Source organism: Mastigoproctus giganteus, chromosome 2, assembly GCF_048544385.1.
Source record: "Mastigoproctus giganteus isolate SK-2022 chromosome 2, ASM4854438v1, whole genome shotgun sequence".
Taxonomy (NCBI): domain Eukaryota; kingdom Metazoa; phylum Arthropoda; class Arachnida; order Uropygi; family Thelyphonidae; genus Mastigoproctus; species Mastigoproctus giganteus.
The window spans coordinates 59,143,204-59,159,468 of record NC_143576.1 but is presented as its reverse complement, the minus strand read 5'-3'; positions in this window follow the sequence as shown (position 1 = coordinate 59,159,468).

The window sequence follows — 16,265 nt, the reverse complement described above, 5'->3', positions numbered from 1 at the left end:
AAGAATTATAAACAGCAGGAGATTCAACAGAAGCTAAATAACCGTGCAAAAACATCGCGATGTTTTAGAGAAAAACGACTTTGGAAAAAGAAAATGTTTATAAGAAAATGAAATCTTGAATGTCGCGCTCTACTAGCTAAAATTAAAAGAAAAACGAGGGAAAAACATTATAAATGAGAAGGAGAATTACATAGGAACAAGATGAGAAATTAAAAAGATAGAGTAAAAGTAACAAAATTAATTACTACGGCAGCTTTATAAAAGAACGAAGAAAGGAAGAAAGATATATTAGAAAATTAAAAGAAATAAATTATCAAACGTAGTCTAAGCGTAAAATATACGAACGTATATTTCTCACGAGATAATAAAAGAAAAGATGCTGGCAAATGAAGAAATATTGTTGGAAAAACGAGGAACAAGTCATTAAAATGGTAGGAGCTTAGATAAGGTCTCACTCACGGCAAATCTGAATTTCATGTTACTAGTGTAAACACGTATGTAACTAGGGATGTCCCAAAAATTCCCTAGGAGAATGGACAAAAAGATAAATCGTTGAACGAAGACAAAAATAAACACAAAGTTGTAACTTTTTCTCGTGTTTCAATTATCACTCTGTAAAGGATACTGTCAGAGAAAATTAGAGATGAACTGCGAACGCAGGATCATTTGCACAAAAAACTGTACACAAGCAAGCTTGGTTGTTAAAGTATTTTGCTATAAGAGTTGGCTGTTGTAATAGGGTTTGAAGAGATCAGTGACAAAGACTTCATTTATACTGTCTGTAAATTGCATGTGTTCTGAGATCGAGTTTCTGTTTTCTGGATGAAAAACCAAAGTTTTTCGTCCAGAAAAAACTATAGTACCTTCACCTGAGACTGACTAACTCGGCTACGTTGTGAAAAAGGCCCATAAAAATTCCTCCCTTAATCGAACTCAAATCTTTTACACCCGGTGTGGGGAGGACGGCAATCCTACCAACTGTGCTAGACACAAGGGCTAAGAGTTGGCACCAATGTTATCTCTACCAACCGTATATGGTGAATGTACTATTAAGTTTGCCTCCGATCTTCCATCACTAAGATAAACATAGAAATTAAAAAAAAATTAAACATTAGAAATTAACTATATAAATTTATGCAATCTTTTTTCAAACAAGATTACTGCATGACAATAAATTGAGAATACAATTAACGGCACAATCATTATCGAATGATTGGTGGACATGGTTTAATTTCATCGATGATCTCAATCATTAAAGCCGTAGGATTTATTTATATGTTAAGTCAATAAATATGATATTATAAATGAAGAAAGCAGCATTAAAAGACAGTCAATTCCAGAATACTGAAAATAGTATTCGTAAAAGTTATTTTCTTTGTAAAAAAAGGTATGTTTCAATTCAACGTTACCTACGATTTCCTGTTGTGATCTAAATTTTCACAAAAAAGTCTGCTGCTTCTGAAGTTGGCTCCTTTCGTATGAGAATATCGTAACTATTGAAAGCTATCAGGATTGTTATGTACCACAGAAAGGGAAATTACATTATAAATAATGGATGAAAATCATTTCAATTAAGTTTATTTGGGGCGGATGTGGCCTCAGTGATTAGTGTGCGCTCGATCCATACCTTGCCATAAAAGTTGCCGATCTATTGTGAACTGTGCTAACCGAATATTCCTGTAGCCATTGAATTTGTAAACTCTTCTCCTGTTCTCATCCGTCTCGAGAAGAAACAGAAATTTATTTTATTTACCCGACATATCAATGCTGCATATTTCCTCCACGAGGAACCACTGATTGCAAAGGCAAGAGTTAGTATCCTATGCACATAAATACTTTAAAATTCCAATTGGTACTTGTGACAAGTTAATTAATTAATAAAATTATTTATAAAAGCATGCAACTCTCAATATAAAACTTTTCAAACTGCGGAAAGAATAGGTATCGAACATTGCAGTCGCCTCTGCGCTTCATGGGGAGGTGAATATACTGTAGAGCGGGTTGGTTTAATTCATGAATTATATATTTATTGCATGAATTCCAGTTTTTTGCCTCTGATGAAGAATGACTACAGTCTTCAACTAAAATCCCTTGGCTACTTCACGTCAAATTACAGAACATATTTTCGGAATTATTTTTCTGAATGGGGTGTTTCTGGAATTATTTTCTGGTAGTATTAAAGATGAAAACATATAGAAGGGTGAACATGTTTTGGATGATGTAAGCTTTGTTTAAGTTTATTACTACTAATTTTTGGAACTTTTGTATTACTAAAACGACGGGAGATAGCGCCACTGTCCCATGCCTGTCTTTTCACATCCATGCTTTTTGATTTTCTCCTTCCATCACTTTCTATATTTAGCAATGTAGAATAAATTGCAAATATCAGATAATATCTTTATTGTTTAACTGTTTTTGAAATCGGAAAAAGTGCTTTAATTTTAATTACACAAAAAAACATTATGCTTCGCTGAACACAGACAGCAATGCTCAATACCATAGTGGCTGCTCTTCAATCGCTTAGATAAAATCAAAGAAGAATTTATAATAATTCATTTAGTAAATGCTCTGCCATTTTTTCTAAAATCAGTTAAAACATGTATGGAAACAACAAATTCACGGTTCAACTCCAAATTCACTTATCTAACCTTTATTTCGCTTCGGTCATTCCCAATACTTCCACTCTTTCGAAAAATAAATTTGTAAAGCCGTCATTCTGTCAATTTCCACTCGTGTGAAGGTATAAAAATCTTAAAGTAATCAGACAATTGAAAATTTATTTCTAAGTATGATCAAATTTCTTGAAGTTTAAACACCTCTGGAATATATCGTGCAATGTAGAACGGAGTCGCCATCGTTGTGGGTACCCCCTTTCAAACTATGCCACTTACCACTAACCTAGAGGCTGCAATAGTTCGTCTTCAGTAGGGTTCTGTTTGCTCAATCCATTTTCTCCATTTGTACGGAAACTGTTTGCTCCATCTATTTGCCACCTGGGAACGACATCCCCAGACAGACTTTGATCTCATTAAGTAACTGTCATCCCCTTTTCTACTATTAGGGGATTTCAACGGACATAATACTCTAATGGGTAGTTCTGACATCAATAGAAGGTGGCGGATTATCGAGCGTGTGCTTGAAAAAAAAAAATTATCTAGCCCTTCTAAATGTGGGTTCTAACACATTCTTCCACATGTTCACCCGTACATTTACTGCCATAGATCTCTATATGCTCTCCTTCACCTGAGATGCCAGGCAACGAATGTACAGACTATGCTGCAAAACATCAATCCAACCCAGCATCTTCATGTTTTAGCATTCCATATGTTGATTACAGATCTAATATACAAAGGATATGTAAGGGACAATGGACATCTATGGCAAGCCAAACGGATAATAAGCTATTTCAAATAAAACAAGAACCACAGTTATGGACCTCTAGTTTCCGTGCGAACAGAAAGGAAGGAGAAATCTTAGCCAGAGCACGAATCAGTCATAGTCAGTTGACTCACCTATTTCTCCCACCGTTATCGCTTCGACGTAAGCAGTTATCTTTAAACTATGCTTTAAAACTGAAATCCCTGCCAGACCATCCTACGTGGCCATCGGTTTTTGAGCACGTTGGGAAAATTTGTACAATACCCGTCAGACTGCCAACCGACCTTTTGGTATTCGTGTCCAAGAGCTACTCAGAGAGCTTAACATTATGGTAGACAAGGTTGCACAAACACCAAAGCAAGCTCTTCCACCCTGGCATACTCATACCCCATCATGCGACTTTTCCCTTAAGAAATGGGTAAAGTCTGAGACTCCATTATCTGTATACCTGCAGCTCTATTCAGCACTCCGAGCTGAGCACTCCGACTTCCTGCCAGTTTACACAGACGGCTCGAAGTCGGAATCGTGTGTAGGATCTGCTGTTGTCTTTCCGGACACTATAATATCTCAGCAGATTCTTCCTGAATCCAGCATATACACTGCAGAGCTGCATGCTATAGGTTAGCCTTGAACCACATTCGAACTTGCCAATGCCAAAGTTCAATAATATATTCTGATTCTTTGAGTGTATAACAGGATTTATTATCTTTGAGACAACTCCCATCCAGTTCTCTGTCGGGTTCAGCAGAAGATACATTCTCTTCATGAACACAAGTTTGATATCCACTTCTGCTGGATTCCTAGCCACATTGGGATAAAGGGAGTGGGAGCTGCTGATTTGGCTGCAGTGTCAGCCAAATCAGCAGGTCTCACTAATAATATTTCGTACATATACCCATTTATATATGTAAATTGCGTGTGTTCTGTGGTCGATTTGCATGTTTTGCTGGACGAAAAAACTCCAGTTTCTGAGGGGGAAAAACCTTGCTATCCATGCCTGAGATCGACTAACTCAGTCACGAACTGAAAAAAATCCATTAAAGTTCCTCGCATCATCGACGTGATTCGAACGCGGGCCTTTTCCACCCGGTGTGGGAAGAACGGTGACGATACCACTGTGCTACTTACACGCGCAGACAGTCTTATAATAAAGCGAAGTATGAATCACTGGCAAACCATCTGGAAAAACCAAGAAAGCAACAAACTCATTCGGATTAAACGGGAACTCCAGTCTTGTCCATCTAGTTTCCGGTCGAACCGAAATGAAGAGGTCACACTTGTAAGACTAAGAATAGGACATACACCTTACTCACTTTTATCTTCTTTTTTTCCCGGAGATCCGCCTTTTTGTCTGAACTGCCATGCTCAAATCACAGACCAGCACATCATAGTTGACTGCCGTCTCTGTAATGGAGCATGGAAACCACCTTCTTATCAAACCATGCAGCCCAAATCACACCTACTTTGCAACAAATATTAGACAACGGATCTGATGTTAATGCAGTTTTCACTTTCCTAAAAAGGATAAAATGCTATGACAGAATATAATGCTTAAATCCCGCATAATGCACATATCTCACTTTTAATAATGCATGTTATCTCCTACCATTATTTGGCACATAATGGCCTTTATCTGCCGTTCCGCCGCAAAATCTGCAACAACAACCCGAAACTAGGAAAGGATTCAAAATACCAAAAAAAAAAAATTACTGTCCTTTGCTCGATCAGCTGCTTGTGCAAGATCCTGGAAAGAATGGTCAACGCTTATGTGGTATTTACATGTTAACGACCTCATTTCCAGGACACAGTTTGGCTTCCGAAGGAACTTGATCATTTAACTTCTGGAAACTTCTATTCGTGATGCTCCCCTTAAACGCGAGTACCAGGTGTCAGTTTTCTTTAACATGGAAAAAGCGTATGACACGGCTTGGACATACGGAATTTTGAGAGACATAAAAACTTTGGTCTTAGGAGACACATTGCCATCTTTATTAAAAACTTGTATTTAAACCTGTCTTTCCAAGTTCGTGTAGGATCCTCCCTCTCTCGGCCATTTTGCCAAGAAGAGCGAGTTCCACAAGGATCAGTTCTAAGTGTTATGCTTTTTACTATCAAATTTAACTCTATTACTGAACAACTTCCTCCAACCGTAAACAGTGCCCCCTTCGTTGATGACTAGCATATCTTCACAGTCATGTAATATGAGGGTCATTGAAAGAAAATTGCAGCATGCCATTGACTACATCAACTATTCGGCAATGGCTAATGGTTTCAAGTTCTTGCCACAGACAGTCACTGCTGATTTTATATCGTTCATTAATTCGAAAACGATTAGATTATGCAGTATATGGTTGGTAAATACTTTTAGATGAAGCACATACTGTAGTATATGCTTCCGCTAAAAGAAGCATCTTAAGATCTCTGAACATCATCCAAAACTGTGCCCTTCGATCTGCTTTAGGTGCTTTCAGAATCTCGCCAGCCCAAAGCTTATACGTGGAAACACCTGAACCCCCCCCCCCCACATTTAATCTTAGAAGACAAAATCTACTCTGCAAATATGCTGCCAAATTAAGAAGCCCATCATTCCATCCTTGTTGGTTATACCTCAACACCCTACGAATCGTAGACTAATGAACCCAGGCTTGCTGGGATATGCCTTCAAGAAATAAAACAGAAGTGCACAATTGATCTGAATAAAATTGAGGAAAGTACAAATATGCTTTTACCTCCGTGGGATAGACATGATATAGACATTGATCTATACTTCGCTCAGTGATCAAAAACACTGTTCCATCATTTAAGATCCAACAGCTACATGCCAACCATACTTTGGAACATACTGGGAAACTCCTAATCTATATGGATGGTTCTAAGTCCCATTCACATGTAGGTGTGGCAGCTGTATTCCTTTCGCATGTGGTTACAAAATCCCTTCCACTTGAGTGCAGCATACTTTCTGCAAAATTATACTAACTACAACGAATACGGACTCAACAGAACCAGAACTAGAGGAGGAACAACAACTACAAGAACTACAATCCTGAACAGCCGAAGTGGAAACAGAAGAGATCAGGATATCCAGAACAGAATAAGAGTGGAAAAAAACCTTTGCAGAATTCGAGGGAATGTACCCCGCAAAGATTACAACATCACGAAGCGGAGATCCAACAGAATCCTGTGGCAAGTGACGGACCACCCTAATACGCGAATAACACCAGATTATCTCAATAACAACGAAGTAACACTAGACAGCACAGCCATTTCCTTTGCCACTCTAGCAGCAACCAGGATGAACGGAAGGGAAACCACAGAACAACATAACACACAAGGCAAAGACAAGGAACCTCTAGCCTGGGAAAGAAGGCTTCATCAGAAGATAGGTCAACTGACTCAGTACCATGGGGTAACAGAAGAAAGAAGTTGGTCAGAAAAGTGAAGGCCATCCTCAAGAAAGATAACACCCACACAAAAACAAAAAAATATATATATATATTATTTTTCGGCCACCCGAATAATTAAATTCATCTGCCGTGCTGTGTATCGTCACGGTCCTCCTCACACAGGGTGGAAAAGGCCTGGATTCGAATCCCATCGATGACGCGAGGAACTTTAATGGGCTTTTTCAGTCCGTGGCTGAGTTAGCCGCTCTCAGGCGTAGATAGCAAGGTTTTTTCCCCCAGCAAACAGACAAATCGACCATAGAACACACGCAATTAACAGACATAAAACACAGTACGGCAGATGAATTTAATTATTCCGGTGGCCTAAATATAATAGTTTTTAGTTCACCCAGATACAGAAAAACAAAGATACATAACACTACACTTACAAAATCCATACATTTTTAAATCTCTAGCTTTGCAGTGAACTGTTACACCCACAATGAAAGAATCGCGGAGATAGAGAAACCCCTCGTGCCATCAGACACGAATACACTTTACACTTTAGTTCAACCAGATAATAAGGCATCTTGGCACAGTCCCAGAATCTCTGACCCAAGGCTTTGTCCCAAGAATCTCTGTCCCAGAATCTCTGACCCAAGGCAAAGCCACCACAAACCCGGCAAAATACGGACTAATCACCTGTCTTACGACAATGTAAAAGATCCTGACCAGCTGTATAGCTAAGAAGATATCAGACCACTTGTAAAGCCAGAACATCATGATCGAGGCAGCAGAAGGGATGTAAGCAGATGAGAAAAGGATGCAAGAAGCAATTGAGAATTGACGCTGGAGCAATGGAGCGAGCCGCAACGTGCATGCAGATTACATATATAGCTGGATGATAGAGACACTGAAGATCAACAAAGTCAACCCGGCACTGATACACTTCCTAGAAGCAACATGAAATGGAGGACCAGAATGGAGGTCGAGAACATCACGACCAGATATCCATCATAAGAGGAATCTTCCAGGGAGATTTCCTGAGCCTACTATGGTTCTGTCTACCACTCAACCCACTGTCCACCATTCTCGATAACAGCAAGTAGTGATATACCCTATAAGACGGGAGGAAGAAGTTGTACAGTCACTCTCACCTAATGTACATGGATGACATCAAACTATATGCCGCAAAAAAGAATCAACTCCAAAAGCTACTCCGGATCACTGAAGAATTCAGCACTGACACCAGGATGCCATTTGGGCTAGATAAATGCAAGGCCCATGAATTACACTAAGGTCATCCAGTAGGAGAAAACTACTAGCTGAAGACCGGTGAACAGATTGAAGCTAGGCCAGAGGTTGAAACACAAATATCTAGGGATGATGCATCCACTAGTTAGAACACAAGGAGATCAAGCCTCCCTTCCCGAAATGAGAAAAATTTTCAGTGTTTATCATTGCAGAAGCTGAATGACAGGAATATGGTCACAGCCATAAACACTTACGCAGTCTCAGACTAAAAAAAAAAAAAAAACTAAACTATTATATTAGAGTCACCTGGAAAGTGCGTACTGGACGAAAACCCCCAGTCTGAAGTGTAGATAGCAAGGTTTCACTCCGGAAAAAACCTTGCTATCTACACTTCAGACCGACTAACTCAGCCACGGAAAAAAACCCTAAAAGTTCTTCGCGTCATCGACGGGATTTGAACCCGGGAGGAGCGAACGGTGACGATACCATTGTGCTAAACGCGCAGATATTTCCACCCGGAAGCAAATATATTTCTCCTCCCTAAACTGCATATAAAAAGAAACAACATTATTGATATCTACTGTTAAGCAGCACTAGGGAACTGGCCTAATTGCGAAAATTAACAACAAAGAAAACCGTTAATTAATTTATAATTAAAAATTAATCTGACTTATACGTAAACTCAATTCTTCGTCAAGGCTTTTCGAATTATAAATTACACGTCTTTTTAGTTGCAGAACTCAAGAATGTGATCAAAGATGACATATATGTTCGAGAACGGCTGTACCACTTTTTACCTATGATTGTTTGAAGTATCTATAAGTCCCTTGCTATGGTGGTAGAAAGAGTCGTGTGGAGGACTCCTTATACATTTCTTAATTAATTTTACTTGTCTAATACTATTACTCCTAATAACAAGTGTGATTTTTTTAAATGTTTGTACTCTATATTTTAGCAGTAAATGATTATTTCTTTATTTGATTAGATGCAGATAATACATTCTCAGTATTACGTATAACAGATTATATAAGTATTTCCTAATAAATAAATGATGATTATCTGTAATTCATCACAAAGTACATGGACTGACAAGGTTATTGATGGCGAATTAAGACTTGACAGGAACTAAAACAGTTTCTTTATGAAAAAGAATGACCAATAACCCTTGCTGATCATAATAAAGCATTTCGAAGAAAAACGCCATTCTGTGCAGCCAGAGAATAGATACCGGCTCTCATCTGCCCTGCTCACTTACTGATGACAGATCCAGAAAAGCACTTTGGGGTGTTCGTGTGATTCGTAGCGTGTCAACATGTTCCGTGTGTGTAGGTAAAGAACTAATGGTCAGTCTAGCAGAAACTGTGTTTAGTGAAGGTGATCATTCCGTCGGAAATTCTTGTAATACCACGAATGAAATTTAAGCAAAGATCTACTTCTGTTTAATTTATGTCTGATTACTCTGTAAGAATTAATGATTTTTCATAGCCAAATAGAGCACAGTTGTTTTGCTCGTTTCTGTTTCTGGATAGGTAATTAATTCTGTGCTCGCATTTTCAAATAAACATTAGGTAACCAAGATTTTCCTGCTAGGTGAATAATAAACAACCATCAGTTAAACAATTCATCTCAGGGAGCTGATCTCTAATAATATTTCGTACCTTTCCATAACAAATGTACTCATTTCAAAATAGTACGTTTATTTCAATAAAGAATAGGCAGTTAAGTTTATTTTAATGACAATTCAAGCAGTATACCATCGATTTTATCAGCTTTAAAGCGAACAAGTGGCTTGATTTTCAATCAAAAATTGCTTGGCAGAAATTTCCATCTAAGAAATTAATAACTGCGTCTTAAAGGTAGCAAGAAATACTTTCAAACAGGTAAAGCCAGACAGATGCAATTTTGTATTATGTTATACAAGTTTATCTAACCCAGGATACCGGCGTGTAAGATTTATAGTGCCTCGCATATGGATATTTTTAAAAGAATATCCATATGCTAGGCACATATAACTGTAGCTCTCAATCTCAAATACATTCTCAAATATCTTTTATTAAAGTCAAATTTTCAAAAATATTTTATTACCCAATGAAAAATATGAGTAATTACTAATGAAAGAAAAACGAACAATTATTTCAAAATAAGAATTAGCTATTCCATTATGTACAGTGCTTGAATTTTATTTTAGTTTCGTTACTAATAACATCTTTCACTAGGATGCATTACTTTATAAAACCTCTTGACAGATAATATTTTATCTGGTACTCTCAAACTAATAACAAGCTCTTGCAGTTCAAACAGGATCCCAAAATTTGGCGGTCCCGTTTCCGGACATCTAGAAGAGAAAAAGTAGTCCCCTCAAGAGAAAGATGTCATACACATCTGACCCATCTTCATTTACTAACAGGAGATGATCCGACCGTGAAACACATTCTCATTGAATGCCCATACTATAAACAAGATAGAAATTCAACCTTGCTATCGTTGGTTATCCTTCGGAAACCAATAAACCTAGAGAATCTTATCGGTGGCAATGCAAATTTTTCTGAATTTTTCAACTTTCTGAAGCAAATTGGAGTTTTTAATCATTTCTGACCTCAGCCTTTTCTGACATTATAAAAACTTCTCATCTGTTCCTACAATAAATGAATAGGCGCATTATAGCCAAAGCAGCTTATGCGCCATCAAACCCCCATAACAACAACAATATCATCTTCCCATCCAATCTTGAAATATTTGAAATACATTCATTCCCAGTTAATCTTCTGCAACATGTCCAATCAGTCAATCAGTTTTTGCTGGATACCTGGTCATTCTGGCATTCCAGGAAATGAAAGTGCTGACTTTGCCGCTAAACATCCTCAACCCTCTCTCACACAACACCCTCAGGTTCCTTACAGCGACTATAAGCCTATCATTCGCAAAGCATACTACGACAACTGGTCACAGATCTGGAAAAGTAACACCAACAATAAACTTTACCAGATAAAACAAGATCCAAAGCTGTGGCTCTCTAGCTTCCGACCAAACAGAAGAGAGGAAGTGGTATTGGTACGACTCAGAATTGGACACACTCATCGTACACATCTCTCCTGCTATTGGGAGAAAACGCACCTCGGTGTTCATCCTGTCAGACGCAAATTACGGTCTGTCATTTTTTGGGTGATTGCCCCTTACATTCAACCATCCGTTCTAACACCTTCAAATCTCTCTCCACATTGAACATCTCTCATGATTTATCGCACTTCATAGGAAATGAGGCAAACGTAGAAGAACTTTTGACGTTCCTAAAATATACTGACCTGTACAGGAGCTTTTAATTTAACATCTATAATTATATGTTGCCTGTAAATAGACAGGAACAGACACAATTTTGCTTCGGTAGCCCTTGTGTCGTTAAGCTCTATACCAACAACAAAAACGACCTCATCTCCTGCCAGTCGCAAAGCATGAACATCATCAAATGTCGACCGCAATAAACAGAACTGAATCCTGGACCTCAAGCAACGGATGTCGACTATCTGAACAGAAATCTTCCACCACTCACTTTTGTAAGCGACGTGCTCTTCATTCCCATCTTGAACTACAGCTAAACAGTAGTCCGATACCGCCTAGTAAAACGCATCAGATTTCTATGCCTGATATTAGACAGTAAACTTAACTTTCAACCATATATCACATATCTACGAATTACTTGTTTAAAGCAATTGAACGTGCTTCGGCCAGTTTTGTCCATATCATGGGGAGCTGACCAGTACTCCTTACTTCACCTCTACAAGTTTCTGATCAGCTCAGGTTTAGATTAGTGTTCTCCGATATACGATTCGACCGGGAGAAGTACATTAGAACGGCTAAATGTCACCCAGCACAGTGAGAGAGAGAGAGATAATCTTTATTACACTTCACGGCCATAAAGCCAGGGGCTTACAGTTTCCCAAACTTCCGGGAAAATTGAACAATTATTTACAAAAAGGTAGTTTTACAAAGAAAACATATCATAATACAAAGGAGAGAACTCCTTACGGGAGTTAAATCTGATTGAGCTGGCTTAACATCGAGATAAGAGCACCAGCTCAATCAGACAGGAACAGATGCAAGGTATACATCAGTCATTGCTGATTAGTCCTACTCGTCATAATTTTTTTCCGGTAAGTCCGGTCAGCAGCGAATTTGTTCAGGTCGGCGTCCAGTGCCTGGGTTTGCTTGAGCATTTGCTGAGGAAGGAACCTGTCCGAGAGGTGGAGTCGTGCTGAATGCGAGTAGAGCTCGGGATTGGCCCTAAGGGAAGCAGGGGGGGGATCCTCCAGCCACAGGTATCCCAGAATGAAGGTGTTGCCATTATGCCTGTTATCATCTTGACTGTTGCTAGGAGGCGTTGGTCGTCAAATAAGATGGGAAGCCGTGGAATTCCGAGAGAGTTGGCAACCTGTGTGGTACGAATCAGAGCTGGAAGGTTGTGCTTCCTGTTGGCCCACTTTAGGAGCCAGAATTCTGTGGCAAAGAGTGGTTTCTTTATTGACTGTGCCGCTGACGCCCAAATTTCAGCAGCATAGAGTAAAGGTGGAAAGATAGCTGTTCTTATGTACCTCACGGTTATCTTTTTATCTGTTATATGAAGGAGATGTTGTTTTGCTATCCACCGGAGTCTTGAAGCACGTGTGAGGAGCATATCCATGTGGGGGTTGAATCGAAGATTTGGGTAGAATACAACGCCCAGATCACGATGGCTGGACACAATTGGGATGAGGGTGTTGCCGACCGAAGGCTGGAGAGAAGAAGGAGTTTGCTTCAATGAATACACCATGAATTCGGACTTAGCAGGATTGATCTTGAGCCCAAACTGGCAGAGGTAAGATGTGACTGTGGTGAGAGTGTTGTTAATTTCCACTTTTACCAGATCTAGGTCTTGACCGGGGATGATGGGAGTGAGTATCTTGATATCGTCCGCATAGCTCAGTAGACATCGAGAATGTGCAACCAGCGGGAAGATAATGGATGAAAACAGAAGGCCCGAAAGGACCCCTCCTTGTGGGACTCCTTCGGTGACGGATCTAGTAAGGGTGCGATCTCCTGCATGAAGCTTTATAATTCTGTTATTCAGAAGAGAGGAGAGAAAGCATAATATGTTCCCTGTGATCTGGAAGTGGCATTCCAGGAGACTGAGAAGTTGGTTTACTTGGACGGCATCAAATGCAGCCTCAATGTCTAAGTAAGTCACAGCTAGTTCCTGCCTATTCTCCAATGCTGACAAGATAGTATTCGTGGTGGCTAGCAGATTGGTGATCGTTGATCTGTTTGGAAGGGAGTAGTGAATTTGGGCAAGATCTGCTTAATGAGGATGGGGAGTAAGGTCTTCTCCAGGAGCTTCAGCAGGCTGGAGGAGTTGGAGATGGGTCGGAAGTGTTTAGGTTTCGATGGCGACTGAACTTTGGCTAAAGGTTTGATGAGATAGTTTTTCCACTGCTGTGGGAAAATTTTGTTCGAGAGTAACTGGTTGAAGATAATTAAAAGTGGCTGAATAATGTACGGACTTAGGCATTTGAGCATGAATTGGGGAACTCCATCATCACCGGTGATTGACGAGGCAGGTAGAGAATTGATGGCTACGATCAGCTGTTGTTTTGTAATCTGAATGTTGTTCAACACTTCTTGCTGGATGGGCTCTGTTAGTAGAGCTAGATCTGAGTTTGGCATAGGATTACGGTTAAATATTGTGACGAAATCGAGCCACAATTCAGGATCAAGTTGTAAAGGAAAATGAGGGTTCACTTTCTTGTATGGAATTTTTCCTTTAGCCAGCTCACGGTTAACGTATAATTTGATTGCCTCAGATTTCAGGCGATTAAATTGAGCCCGTGCCCTTGAATAAACGATACGATCATTGACATTTTGCGACTGTTTCCATGTGCGATGGAGCTGTTGCTTCAGCTGGAAACTCATTTTGAGTTCAGAATTACACCAAAGTCTTGTATATGGACTGATTGTGATCTTTTTAGAGGCAGCATATTTGGCAACCGTGATGATCCAGTTTGTGAGAATGTTCACAGCTAGTTCTGGGTCACAAGTCTCTAAGGCCACCCAGGGAATGAGAGAGGCGGCTCTGATGCACTTATCTACGTCAAGTAAGTTGGGGCTAGTGATGTCAACCTTTGTTGTTGTCCTTCTGGCTTCTAATTTGGGGGCTGGCAGATATGCGGTCACATGTATCGGGACATGATCAGAGTCAAATGACGTTTCTGCAATGTAATCAAGGGTGCAAGTGAAAGAGGCTAGAACTAGATCTAACAGGTTATTCCTCCTGGTTGGAGCTTCATTAATAAGTTGTAGGTCAGCACATCTCAAGTGTGCCAGAAGATCCTTTTTCAGATTAGATAGCTGAGGAGGTAAATTGAAATCACCACAAACTAAGTGAGAAGCTGTGGGATGCAGCTGATTGATTATCCAGTTGGAAACTTCAAGGATGATTTGCTGGGATGGCTTTGGGGGTATATACAGCACACAGACGTCAAACGTCACGAAGTTGTATCCTAACGTAACGAGGATTGCTTCATAGTTAGGAGAGTTACTGGATTTATTATCCAATAGCTTGAAAGCGGATTTCATGTAGAATATTGCGACGCCTCAACCCTTGCGTGCAATCCGAGATGTGAATACGACCCCATAATCAGCTGGGGCAGCTGCCGCTAGGAATTCTTCATCATAATTCAGCCAGGTTTCGGTGATGGCGAGCAGGTCAAAATGTCCGGGGAGCAGAATTTGCTCCATAGTATCAAGCTTGTTCCTAAGACTACGCACATTCTGATAAAAGATGGTGCAAGCAGGTACTCTGGGTACTTTGATACGGACGCAGTGCTCTGAGAACAGCCGTGGAAGGTTTCAAGACATATCTCCAGTACAAAGCCTTTAGGTTGAAGTGTAAGATCTCCCATTACACCTTCGAAGAAAAAATTGCTGACTCAATTTGCAGCTATGATCTGGAGCTCTGATCACATTCTTCTTTTGACTATTTGTATAATACACGTAGGGATTCCTTTTATGATAGTGAACCAAATGAAAATCTTGCGACATACAGACTAAGATATTCTTCAAACTTGGAATATTGATTTAAATAAAATTTCCCGGGACACAACTCTTCTTGATCCACTCTGCTCTCATGCTCCCGCTTCTCATGACAACTAATTTTGCCAATGGGGAAAGAATGTTTTGTTTTCCCCCAATATTTGACAGTTACATGCAGCTCATACTGTCCTGAACTCCAATGCCTGTATAATAAACACAGACGGATCAAAAGCTGACAATGTGGTAGGTGCTGCGGTATTCTTTCCTTCATTCACTGTTACCGCTTTATTACCATCTGAATGCAGTATCTTTACTGTCGAACTATATGCCATAAAGCTAGCACTTGACCGCATTGTTGAATTTCCTATTTCATGCGCCCTAATCTATACAGATTCTCTCAGTGCGGTCTTTGCCTTAAATGAACATTTCTCTTCCTATCATCCAATACTGAAATCCATTTACTACCAGTTATTTTCCTGTAGCATATCCAAACAGTCAGTGACACTTTGTTGGATTCCGGAATTCCCGGAAACGAGAGTGCTGATCTTGCCGCTAAACAACCTATTGCCACACTCTCACAACTTTAGGTTCCTTATACGGATTATAAGCCTATAATTCAGAACACATGTCACCATAATTGATTTCAGATGTGGCACAGTAATACCGCCAACAAACTTTACCAGATGATTTCCTCACCAGAGTGAGTGTATATTGTTAACAGCAACAAAGACCCTAACAGAGTGCACAGGCACTGTTTGCAGTGCAGAGTGGGGTAATCTTTGTTATACTGATTTCTGGGTTCCTGATGATTATTGCTGCCCATGGGTTGTCGGTTTTACACTAGACTATTTTATAGGATGCAGGATAACCTGTGACCACACCTGAGCGAACATACGGTTCCTGTAATAAGGCCACATTAATTTGGTTTTCCTCTATTTTCACTTTTAGTTGGTCAGTTACCAGCCTCGCTCTTTGCGCTTTCAGTTGAACTATTTTTATTTCATGGTGGCAGTTTGTAGAGAAGCCTCTATCCATAGTTGATTCTCATTTGGTATTGGCTTTTGGCTTTTAGGTATACCAGACAGTTCCCATCCCTAAATGAGTGTTGATGGGGAGCTTTTACCGCTTTCCCAGTCTGTGCGGTTTGCACAGACTGGGCGCTTGTATTTTGCTGGGCAGTCTCTGTATTTG